The sequence below is a fragment of the Meriones unguiculatus genome, chromosome X (genome assembly GCF_030254825.1).
Source record: "Meriones unguiculatus strain TT.TT164.6M chromosome X, Bangor_MerUng_6.1, whole genome shotgun sequence".
In the NCBI taxonomy this organism is placed as follows: domain Eukaryota; kingdom Metazoa; phylum Chordata; class Mammalia; order Rodentia; family Muridae; genus Meriones; species Meriones unguiculatus.
In genome coordinates this window covers 53,710,534-53,722,761 of record NC_083369.1, presented here as the reverse complement: position 1 = coordinate 53,722,761, position 12,228 = coordinate 53,710,534, and the positions used below count along the sequence as shown (strand labels likewise).

Sequence of the window (12,228 nt, the reverse complement as noted above, 5' to 3'; positions counted from 1 at the left end):
TTTATTCCTCAGGGAAATGCAAATTACAACAACCATGAGATTTCACCTTATACCCATTAGAATGCCTAAGATCAAAAACTCAAATGACGAAGATGGCGAGTAGCACACACAGTTTCTGAGCGGTGGGATACCTGATCTTCTGAGTTGGAGAATGGAAGGACCCCCAACCCAGGAAAACCACAGCGAGGCTTTCTGAACAACAGGGAACATTGCAGGAGGTGAAAACTTTGGCCTCTGGTCACCCGGAGATTTGCTTGGGGAAGGAGAGAAAAGATCCTTTGTTCTTGCGGCACTCCCTTCCCCCAGACTTCCTTCCTCCTCGGCACAGTGGCACAGCGGACTCATCTTTCTCAGCGCAGACCTAACTGCCTGGGGTATACAGCCGCTGAGACGGAGCCCCAAGCACTTTAGCGGCAGAAAAAAAACAGCAGTACGTGTCCCGGAGTCCCAGATTCGCGCAGCGGCTGCACCATCCTCCCAGGGCACAAATCTGCTAGACACCATACTAGCTCCGCAGGATCGCCATCACTGACGGTATGGCCCGCCCAATCCCACAGTGACAGAGAATACGCTATATACTCACCAAAACCAGGCAGAAACGTCATACAACCTGGACACACCAGGCGCTGGGCCTCCCAAGCTTGGAGAGCACAACGAAGAGATCCCAGGACTTCCCAGAAAGGATTGGGACTAGCAACCCAGGCTCCAGTTACAGCGGGACATGGTGGTGGAGCAGCACTGAACTGGCGGGGCACTACAGCCCTCCAGTTTAAGACTAACCAGGGCCAAAACAGAGAACAGAGAGCCTGGTTACCCCATCCCTGCTGAAGTGACCACCCTGAAATCTCCAGCTGCAGCAAGACCTCAGAACCTGGCAGTGACAGCAGCACAGAACTGGCGGGACACATCAAAGAAGCAGGGCCAAACCAGAGAGCAGAGAGCCCCAGATACCACCATCTCTGCCAAGAGACCTGCCTGTAAGTGAGTGCACCCTTGAGAATCTGCAGTTCCCCAGATCCTGGGTCCTTCTAAATCAGAAGCCAGGCATCGAACCCCCCTCCCACCCACATACCCACTTTGGGAAACAGAGGGGAACTAGGGTCATTGAAGTTCCTGCCATGTGGGCCTGACTGAGGAGTTAAGACAGTTAATGCCAGAAATTGCGCTGCAATCATCATTAGTGCCTGCGACATATACAGTGCAGAGCCCCTCCCACACACTCAAGGGTTCAACATTAGCCATCACTCTGTCCCTCGAGAAACTCATCCACGCACACTTACACACACAGACACACACACACACACACACACACACACACACACACACGCTCTCACACGCTTGCATTTGCCCCATTTGCGCCTGCGTACTTTCCTCCCACAGGTACAGCTAGTCCTCAGCACACACTGAGAGCGCTCAGCTTCCTGAAGAACTCTCCAGATACCAGAGAGAGACAGCACCAGTCTGATCTGCAGAATCCAAAAACAAACAGGGAAGGTTTCAGATAAGCCAATGGCCGGGGGTAGGCGAAAGAACACTTCCAACATAAATCAGGACATCATGACTTCACCAGCAAACTCCAAAATCGATGGATACTCCAATTCAGCAGAAGCACAGGAAAATGATTTTAAAGCCATGCTTGCCCAATTATTTGAGGCTCATAAGGAGGAAATGAACAAGTCTTTCAAAGAGATGGCCAGTCAATTGGAGGCAAAGAAAGAAGAAATAGACAATATCCTTAAAGAAACACAGGCAAACATAGCCAAACAAATAGATACACAAGTAGAGGAAAAATTAGTGGCATATAAGAAGGAAATGAACAAAGAAATAGAGGCCATCGTAGAGAGACAGGAATCCAAATTCAAACACATGAAAGAAATGGTGCAAGGCATGAAAACAGAATTAGAATCAATAAAGAAAACGCAAAATGAGAAAACCCTTGAGCTGGAGAACTTGGAGAAAAGATCAGGAACCACAAAAGTAAGCATCACCAACAGAATACAAGAGATGGAAGAGAGAATCTCTGGAGCTGAAGACACACTTGCAGAAATGGATACTTCTCTCAAAGAAAAAGTAAAATCAGAAAAGTTCCAATCACAAAATATCCAAGAAATCAAGGATGCTATGAAAAGACAAAATCTAAGAATAATAGGAATTCATGAAAAAGAAGACTCCAGACTCCAAGGTCCAGAAAATATTTTCAAGAAAATCATAGAAGAAAATTTTCCCAACTTAAAGAAAGAGATGTCCATAAATATACAAGAGGCCTACAGAACTCCAAATAGACTAGACCAGAAAAGAAACACATCACGTCACATCATAGTCAAAACACTAAATCTACAGAACAAAGAAAAGATATTAAAAGCAGCAAGGGAAAAAGGCCAAGTAACATATGAAGGTAGACCTATCAGAATCACACCGGACTTTTCATCAGAAACTATGAAAGCCAGAAGGGGCTGGGCAAGTATCATGGAGACTCTAAGAGATCACAAATGTCAACCCAGAATACTATACCCTGCAAAGCTTTCAATCAACATAGATGGAGAAAACAAAATATTCCATGACAAAACTAAATTTACACAATATCTACACAGCAAACCATCCCTACAGAAGATACTAGAAGGAAAACTCCAATCCAATGAAAACAAATTCACCCAAGAAAACAGGGCATAGAGATAATGTCCCAACAAAAATGAAAAGAAAACAAGCAATGAAACAGGGTTCGATCATCGACTCCATTACAAAAGGAACTAACATGCATTGGTCACTATTATCTCTCAATATCAATGGACTCAACTCACCAATAAAAAGACACAGGCTAACAGAATGGTTAAGGAAATGGGATCCAACATTCTGTTGCATCCAAGAAACATACCTATGCAACAAAGACAAACACTACCTCAGAGTAAAGGGCTGGAAAACTGTTTTTCAAGCAAATGGTTCCAGAAAACAAGCAGGAGTAGCCATCCTAATATCTAATAAAATAGACTTTCAACCCAAGTTAATCAAAAAAGATAAGGAGGGCCACTATATTCTCATCAAAGGAAAAATCCACCAAGAGGACATCACAATCTTGAATATCTATGCCCCAAATACAAGAGCATCGACATTTATAAATGAAACATTATTAAAGCTTAAATCATACATTGATCCTAATACCTTAATAGTAGGAGACTTCAATACTCCACTCTCAACAAGGGACAGATCAACTAGACAGACACCAAATAGGGAAATAAAAGCACTCACAGAATCCCTAAATCAAATGGACCTAATAGACATCTACAGATCATTTCACCCAAACTCAAAAGTGTACACATTCTTTTCAGCACCGCATGGAACCTTTTCCAAAATAGACCATATACTGGCACAAAGCAAGCCTCAACAGATACAAAAGGATTGAAATAATCCCTTGTATACTATCTGACCACCATGGACTAAAGCTAGACATCAACAACAACAGAAACAACAAAAAGCCGACACGCACATGGAAACTGAACAACTTACTACTCAATGACAGCTGGGTTAAGGAAGAAATAAGGAAAGAAATTAAAGACTTCCTAGAATTCAATGCAAAGGAAGGCACAACCTACCCAAATTTATGGGACACATTGAAAGCAGTGTTCAGAGGAAAATTTATAGTACTAAGTGCCTGCAAGAAGAAATTCGTAACATCACATACAAACAACTTAATGGCCCAACTGAAAACCCTAGAAAAAAAAGAAGCAGATACACCCAAGAGGAGCAGACGGCTGGAAATAATCAAACTAAGGGCTGAAATCAATCAACTACAAACAAATAAAACTATTCAAAGAATCAATGAAACAAAAAGCTGGTTCTTTGAGAAAATCAACAAGATAGACAAACCCTTAGCCAAACTAACTAAAAGCATAGAGAAACTATCCAGATCAGCAAAATCAGAAATGAAAATGGGGACATAACCACAGACATTGAGAAAATCCAAACAATTATTAGGTCATACTACAAAAGCCTATATGCCACAAAATTTGAGAATCTAAATGAAATGGATAATTTTCTTGAAAGATTCCATCTACCAAAACTAAGTCAAGATCAGGTAGAAAGAATGAATAGCCCTATATCTCCCAAGGAAATCAAAGCAGTCATTAACAGTCTCCCCTCCCAAAAAAGCCCTGGACCAGATGGCTTCAGCGCAGAATTCTACAAGACCTTCAAAGAAGTGCTAACTCCAATTCTCCTCAAGCTATTCCACAAAATAGAAACAGAAGGAACACTACCAAACTCATTCTATGAAGCCACAGTCACCTTGATACCTGAACCACACAAAGACCCAACAAAAAAAGAGAACTTCAGGCCTATCTCTTTTATGAACATTGACGCAAAAATACTCAATAAAATACTTGCAAACCGAATCCAAGAACACATCAAAGATATCATCCACCATGACCAAGTAGGCTTCATCCCAGGCATGCAAGGGTGGTTCAACATACGGAAATCCATCAATGTAATCCACTACATAAACAAACTGAAGGAGAAAAACCACATGATCATCTCCTTAGATGCCGAAAAAGTATTTGACAAAGTCCAACACCCATTCATGTTTAAAGTCTTGGAGAGATCCGTGATACAAGGCACATACCTAAACATAGTAAAGGCAATATGTAGCAAGCCTATAGCTAACATCAAACTCAATGGAGAGAAACTTAAATCAATCCCACTGAAATCAGAGACAAGACAAGGCTGTCCATTGTCCCCATATCTCTTCAACATAGTACTTGAAGTCCTAGCCAGAGCAATAAGACAACTAAAGGAAATCAAGGGGATACAATTCGGAAAGGAAGAGGTCAAAGTGTCACTATTTGCAGATGATATGATAGGATACATGAGCGACCCCAAAAATTCAACCAGAGAACTCCTTCAGCTGATAAACACCTTCAGCAAAGTGGCAGGATACAAAATCAACTCAAAAAAATCAGAAGCCCTTCTATATACCAAAGACAAAAAGGCTGAGAAAGAAATTAGGGAAACAACACCCTTCACAATAGCCACTAATAACATAAAGTACCTTGGTGTGACTCTAACCAAGCAAGTGAAAGACCTGTTTGAGAAAAACTTCAAGTCTCTGAAGAAAGAAATCGAAGAAGATATCAGAAGATGGAAAGATCTCCCGTGCTCATGGATTGGTAGGATTAACATTGTGAAAATGGCCATCCTGCAAAACCAATCTACAGATTCAATGCAATTTCCATCAAAATACCAACTCAATTCTTACAGACCTTGAAAAAAAGATTCTCAGCTTCATATGGAGAAACAAAAAACCCAAAATCTCCAAAACAATCCTGTACAACAACAGATCATCTGGAGGTATCTCCATTCCTGATCTCAAGCTGTACTACAGGGCAACAGTAATAAAAACTGCATGGTATTGGCATAGAAACAGAAAGGAGGATCAATGGAACCGCATAGAAGACCCAGAAATAAATCCACACACCTATGAAAACTTGATATTTGACAAAGAAGCCAAATCCATTCAATGGAAATAAGACAGCATCTTCAACAAATGGTGCTGGACCAACTGGATGTCTACATGCAGAAAAATGAAAACAGATCCATATTTATTACCCTGCACAAAACTAAAGTCAAAGTGGATCAAGGACCTCAACATAAAACCAGATACCCTAAATCAATTGGAAAAAAAAATGGGGAACAGCCTAGAACTCATTGGCACAGGAGACAACTTCCTGAACAGGACACCAACAGCACAGGCTCTAAGAGCAACAATCAATAAATGGGACCACATGAAACTGAAAAGTTTCTGTAAAGCAAAGGATACCGTCATCAAAACAAAACGACTGCCTACAGATTGGGAAAGAATCTTCACTAACCCTTTATCTGACAGAGGACTAATATCCAGTATATACAAAGAACTAAAGAAGCTGAAAAGCAGCAATCCAAGTAATCCAATTAAAAAATGGGGAACAGAGCTAAACAGAGAATTCTCGACAGAGGAATATCGAATGGCAGAAAAACACTTAAAGAAATGCTCATCCTCATTAGCCATCAGGGAAGTGCAAATCAAAACGACCCTGAGATATCACCTTACACCCATCAGAATGGCCAAGATGAAAAACTCAAGCGATAACACATGCTGGAGAGGTTGTGGAGAAAGGGGAACCCTCCTCCACTGCTGGTGGGAATGTAAACTGGTACAACCACTCTGGAAATCTATCTGGCGCTTTCTAAGACAAAGAGGAATAGTGCTTCCTCCAGACCCAGCTATACCACTGCTAGGTATATACCCAAAGTTTGTTCAAGTACACAAAAAGGACACTTGCTCAAGCATGTTTATAGCAGTTCTATTTGTAATAGCCAGAACCTGGAAACAACCCAGATGTCCATCAACGGTGGAATGGGTACAGAAATTGTGGTATTTTTATACAATGGAATACTACTCAGCAATCAAAAAGGAGGAAATCATGAAAATTGCAGGCAAATGGTGGGATCTAGAAAAGATCATTCTGAGTGAAATATCCCAGAAGGAGAAAGACAAACATGGGATATACTCACTTATATAGACCTATAAGATATGATAAACATAATGAAATCTATACACCTAAAAAAGATAATCAATTGAGCGGACATGGGTAAGATGATCAATCCTCATTTAGAAAGACAGATGGGATGTGCATTGAACGTATGACAGGAGTCTACTGAGAGCATCTGAAAGACTCTATCTAGCAGTGTTTTCAAAGCAAAGACTCATGACCAAACTTTTGGCAGAGTACAGGGAATCATAAGAAAGAAGGGGAGTTAGTCTGATATGGAAAGGATAGGAGCTCTACAAGGACCAAATATATCTGGGCACAGGGTCTTTTCTGAGACTGACATTCAACCAAGGACCATGTATGGATATAACCTAGAACCTCCACTCAGATGTAGCCTGTGGTAGCTCAGTAACCAATTGGTTTCCCAAAGTGAGGGGAACAAGGACTATTTCTAACAGAAACTCAATGACTGGCTCTTTGGTCTCCCCACCCCCAAAGGGAGGAGCAGTCCTCTTAGGCCACAGAGGAGGGCTTTGCAGCCAGTCCTGAAGATACCTGATAAAACAGGATCAGATGAATGGGGAGGAGGTCCCCCCTATCAGTGGACTTGGAAAGGGGCACGGTGGAGATGAGGGAGGGACTGGGAGGGAATCAGGGATCGGGACACGGCTGGGATACAGAGTTAATAAAATGTAACTGATAAAAAAATAAAATAAAATAAAATAAAATAAAGAAAAAAAACCCAATAACTCAAATGACAACACATGCTGGAGAGGATGTGGGGAAAGAGGAACCCTCTTCCACTGCTGGTGGAAACATATACTTGTACAACCACTTTGGAAATCAATCTGGTGCTTTCTCAGATAATTAGGAATACTGGTACCTCAAGATCCAGCTATACTACTCCTAGGCATATATCCAAAAGATTCTCAAGTATACAACAAGTACATTTCCTCAACCATGTTCATAGCAGCTTTATTTGTAATACCCAGAAACTGGAAACAACCTAGATGCCCCCCAATTGAGGAATGAATACAGAAGTTGCGGTGCATTTACACAATGGAATACTACTCAGAAATTAAAATTAGGAAATCATGAAATTTGCAGACAAATGGTGGCACCTAGAAAAGATCATCCTAAGTGAGTTATCTCTGAAGTAGAAAGACACACAGGGTATATACTCACTCATAAGTAGATATTAGGCTTATAATACAGGATAAACATACTAAAATCTATACAGCTAAAGAAGCTAATCAAGGAGGACTCTGGGTAATATGCTCAATGCTCACTGAGAAAGGCAAAGAGGATGGACACCAGAAGAGGGAGTAAACAGGTAACAGCCCAGGAGCCTACCACAGAGGGCTTCTGAAAGGCTCTAACCTGCCGAGTATCAAAGCTAATGCTGAGACTTGTAGCCAAACTTTGTGCAGAGTGCAGAGATTCTTATGAAAGAAGGGTAGATAGAAAGACCGGGAGGGGACAGGATCTCCAAAAGGAGAGCAGCGGAACCAATAAATCTGGACACAGATGTCTTTTCTGAGACTGATACTCCAATCATGGACCATTCATGGAGATAATCTAGAACCCCTGAACAGATGTAATCCATGGCAGCTCATTGTCCAAGTGGGTTCCTTAGTAATAGGAACAGGGATTGTCTGTGACATAGACTGATTGGCCTGCTCTTTGATCACCTCCATCTCAGGGGGCTGCAGCCTTACGAGGCCACAGAGGGAGACAAGGCAGTCACTCCTGATGAGACCTGAAAAGTTAGTATCAGATGTAAGGGGAGGAGGACCCTCCTATCAGTGGATTTGGGGATGGCCATAGGTAGAGAAAAGGGAAGTACGGTGGGATTGGGAAGGAAAGAGGGAGGGAGGGAGCTACAGGTGTGGTACAAAGGGAATAAACTGTAATTAATAAAAATAAAAAATAAAATAAAATAATTTTAAAAAGTATGGCATTAGAGATCACAGGTAGAATCACTTATCAGGGAGTTTAATTGGATGCTGGGTAATATTTATAGCAATCCAACTGGTGCATCTTGATTTCTTAGTTTCTAATAAAGTAGTAGTGCTATTTAGCATTCATACATAAAAGGATTGTGGGGACTCCTGAGATGATAACTGAGTAGGTATAAACATTATTGAAGAAAAGGGATGATCCATGAGAAAACACTATCACTTATTTTTTTTAAAGAAACCCATTTTTTTCTCTGTACAATAAACGTACAATGGGAACTAGATTTTCAAAGGAAGGTGTAGTGGGTAGGCTTACCAAATCTCATGTATATGTGTTATACCCTCAAAAGCATATAATTGTGTATGCAAAATGGATAATTACATACAAAAATGTCCATTTGTGTGTGCAATCACCCATTTTATAGACACAAATGCTTGTTTGAAAATCTGGCCCTAGAACTCTTGCTGTAGTTACAAAAAAATCAGCTTGCACACATGGTTTCTGAAACAGAAATTATGGCCTGCCTTGACTATATAACTGCTGTCAACTATTTAAGAGCTCTTCTTTTCAGAATTGATTCAGAATGTATTTTCAAGCTATATAACAAGACTGACTGTGACATGAAAGATAGTTTTTGAGATAAACATAGAAACTTTTTATTCAGCTGCCACTGAATATGCTGAAAGAACTTCTAACACTAGCAAGCAATGAGGATGGCTGTGTAATCACTGATTGGTATGAAGAGGCTACCATGCATAGGAGAAAGCTTAATCATATTCAATTACAACTATGTAGCACTATATTTTAAAGATTTCCCTATTTTACATAGTCTAGAATGCAGCAACAAACAGCTTTTTGTTTGTTGGTCTGATTCAAAGTAGACTGCTTTCTTTTGTTGTGGACTGAGTCCTAGCATTTGTGTGATAGTATTTCTTAAAACCTAAAGAACAGCTCTAACAGAGATGTAAACAGACTGTGGTATGCAGAAGACTGGGAAGTGAAAATCAGTATCAAGAAGGGAATGTCAGAAATTAGCCTGTACATTCAGAGCACAATTTTATCCCTTTTTATATTTAACCACTTATTTCAAGACAGTATCTTTTGTTAAGGAAGTTTCTCTTTCTCTTCCATTTTTCTACTAATTAATTTACTTTTCCTAGTAGTTTCTGGGGTCTCTGAGTGTCTGGGATCATCTCAGGAGTAGTCTCAGGAGTACTATGCCCCACTCCGTTCATTATGGTGCCAGGCAGGGATCAGGGATCTGCATTGTTCCAGACCTGTGGTCATCTCAGGCAAGCTCCCCATCCGGGCCTCATGACCCCATTGTGATGACTCTCTTAATCTTGCTCCCCATCCTGGGAACCAGTCCATGCCTACATAGCACCAGACTGGTGGTTGTCTCAGGCTCACTTTTTTCAGGGAATGTTAGGCTAACTAATCATTCAGATGTTAATAGGTCAACCACTGAGTACAGACATAGCCTCTCTCCTCTCTGCAACCTACTGACAAACATGTGACACAGCAGCCACACCTGCAGCTAACTCCTTTAGGTGCAGTAGGGTTTGCCAACTTTATTTCCTGTGGTTTCCTTTTGAGTTCTGTCTTATTAGATTCAAGCCTATCTTGTTATTGTTTATCTAGTTTCATTGAACTATTTTTGTGAGAAACTCTATCCACCAAGCCTCGTAAATAGTTCTCTTTGCAAAACCTTGCATGATATCCAAAACATAAAGACATTAGAAAAGTGAAAAGAAAAAAAAAATCTTTTTCAAAATGTTTGTTAAATCTTGTATGATCATCATTATGTCACCAAGATCACAGACATTAGAACTAATGTAGCCTGCATTACCATTGATATTTGTCATGAGAGGTGTATCAAATTATAAAACATATGTATAGATGAGTTAAGTTTTTGATGTAGTAAAGAAAACTTATGTAGAGGAAGTGGACAGTTGAGTTGACTTAGCCTCATATATGGTAGTATAAACATTACTTATCTAAGAAAATATTGTTTCTTTTAAAAATCCTTTCACCATTTAACTTTTAAATCTATCATTTCATTCACTCTTTTACTAATAACTCCTTTGGAAGTTAGATGGGGTGGCAGTGTTGTCATGTTATTAACAGTAAATTTGGCAACAAGATTCTCACAGAAGTGAGAGAATATAGCTTTGTAAAGATGGAACTATAATTCCAAACCACATTTATCATATCAGAGCCAGTTTATTTCTTCTCCTCCATAATATTGCCAACATTTTAATAAAAAATATTTATAGAAAAATAATAGAGCCCAATATATATTTACTATCTGTTAGAGATACTATAAATCCCTGATGGGCAAAATCACTAAACTGACAGTAATATTTTTAAATAAATTTGGGTTCAATCTTTTGAGATGTTTTGCTAAAAATAAAAAAATTTGCCCTTATGTGGTGGCTAGTTTTATTCAACTTGAAATGAGCTAGAATCCTGTCAGAAAAGGGAACCTCAAGGAGAAAATTCACCTACCAGTTTAGCCTGTGAGCAAAGACTGTAGCCCATCTTCTTGATTGGTAATTGATAAGTGAGGGCCCAGCTCATTTTAGGTGGTGCCATTAAAACGGGAGCGAGTCCTGTGAGCTATAAGAAACAAGGCTGAGTAAGCCATGAGGAGCAAGCCAGTAAGTAGTGTTACTCCATGGCTTCTGCTTCAGGTGCTGTCTCCAGGTTACTACCACCACTTTATTTGATGTTGGATTATTGTGAGAAACTGTAAGGTGAAATAAAGTCTTTCCTCCTCAAGTTGTTGTCATATTGTTTTATCATAGGAATAGAAACCCTAACCAAGACACTTTATTTAACAAAAACTTCTATCAAGTTGAGACAGTCTTAGATTTTCTAAACTCACTTAACTCTCAAGATTTTTTTTCCAAAGACAACAAGCACATATCTAACTTCTTCACAAATACGTTCACATGAAGAAACAAAATGCTTGTTGAAGATATTTCCCCCCAAAATGAATAAAATGGAAAAGAAATATGTCAAATGTGTCCAATATCCTTAGTTTTAATTAAATGCAAATTAAAGCAAATTTAATATGTCATCATTCATCTTACGGAATGGCTGAGGTCAAGAAAACAACTGAAAACAAATGCTGGGGAGGATGTGCCAAAAGAAGAACCTTCATTCACTTTAGTTAGGATTATAAATGGAAGCAAACACTGTGGAAAGTAGGGTAGATCATTCTCAAAAGCTAACTATAGTCCTACCACACAACTCAATTATATATTCTTTGGGACTTGCCCAAATGTCTCAATATCTTAGTTTACAGATACGTGTTCAGCTACCTTCATTGGCACTCTGTTTATCTAGGAGATGGATATAAACTCAGTGTCCTTCAACTGGTAAACAGAAAGTGAAATTGTCGTACATATACAGAGCAGAATACTATTCAGCTGTAAAGAAAATGAAAATCATGAAACGTGGTAAATGGATGGGACTAGAAAATACTGTGCTAAATGAGGTATAGGACCCAGAAAGACAAACTCTGACTGCTCTCTTCCATGTATGGTTTCTATCTGTGAACTTTTTAATTAACTAGTTTATTTATTGACTTTACATCCCAATCATAACCCCTCCCACATCTCCTTCCAGTCACACCTTCATTTTTTCTTTCCCCTGTACCCTGTTTCCTACTCCTCAGAAAAAAAGGAGGACCTCCACACACACCTATCCTTCCCAGCATATCAAGTGACATCAGGGCTGAGGTCAC

General features: G+C 39.9%; 1 non-coding gene across 1 annotated transcript; it reads right to left on the bottom strand.

The window, feature by feature from the left end:
• Window positions 1–9,898: 9,898 nt before the first annotated feature.
• On the bottom strand, window positions 9,899–10,034 carry LOC132650238 (small nucleolar RNA SNORA17). Its single transcript, XR_009588618.1, has one exon. It is a non-coding gene; the product is annotated as a small nucleolar RNA SNORA17 (small nucleolar RNA).
• Window positions 10,035–12,228: the final 2,194 nt, after the last annotated feature.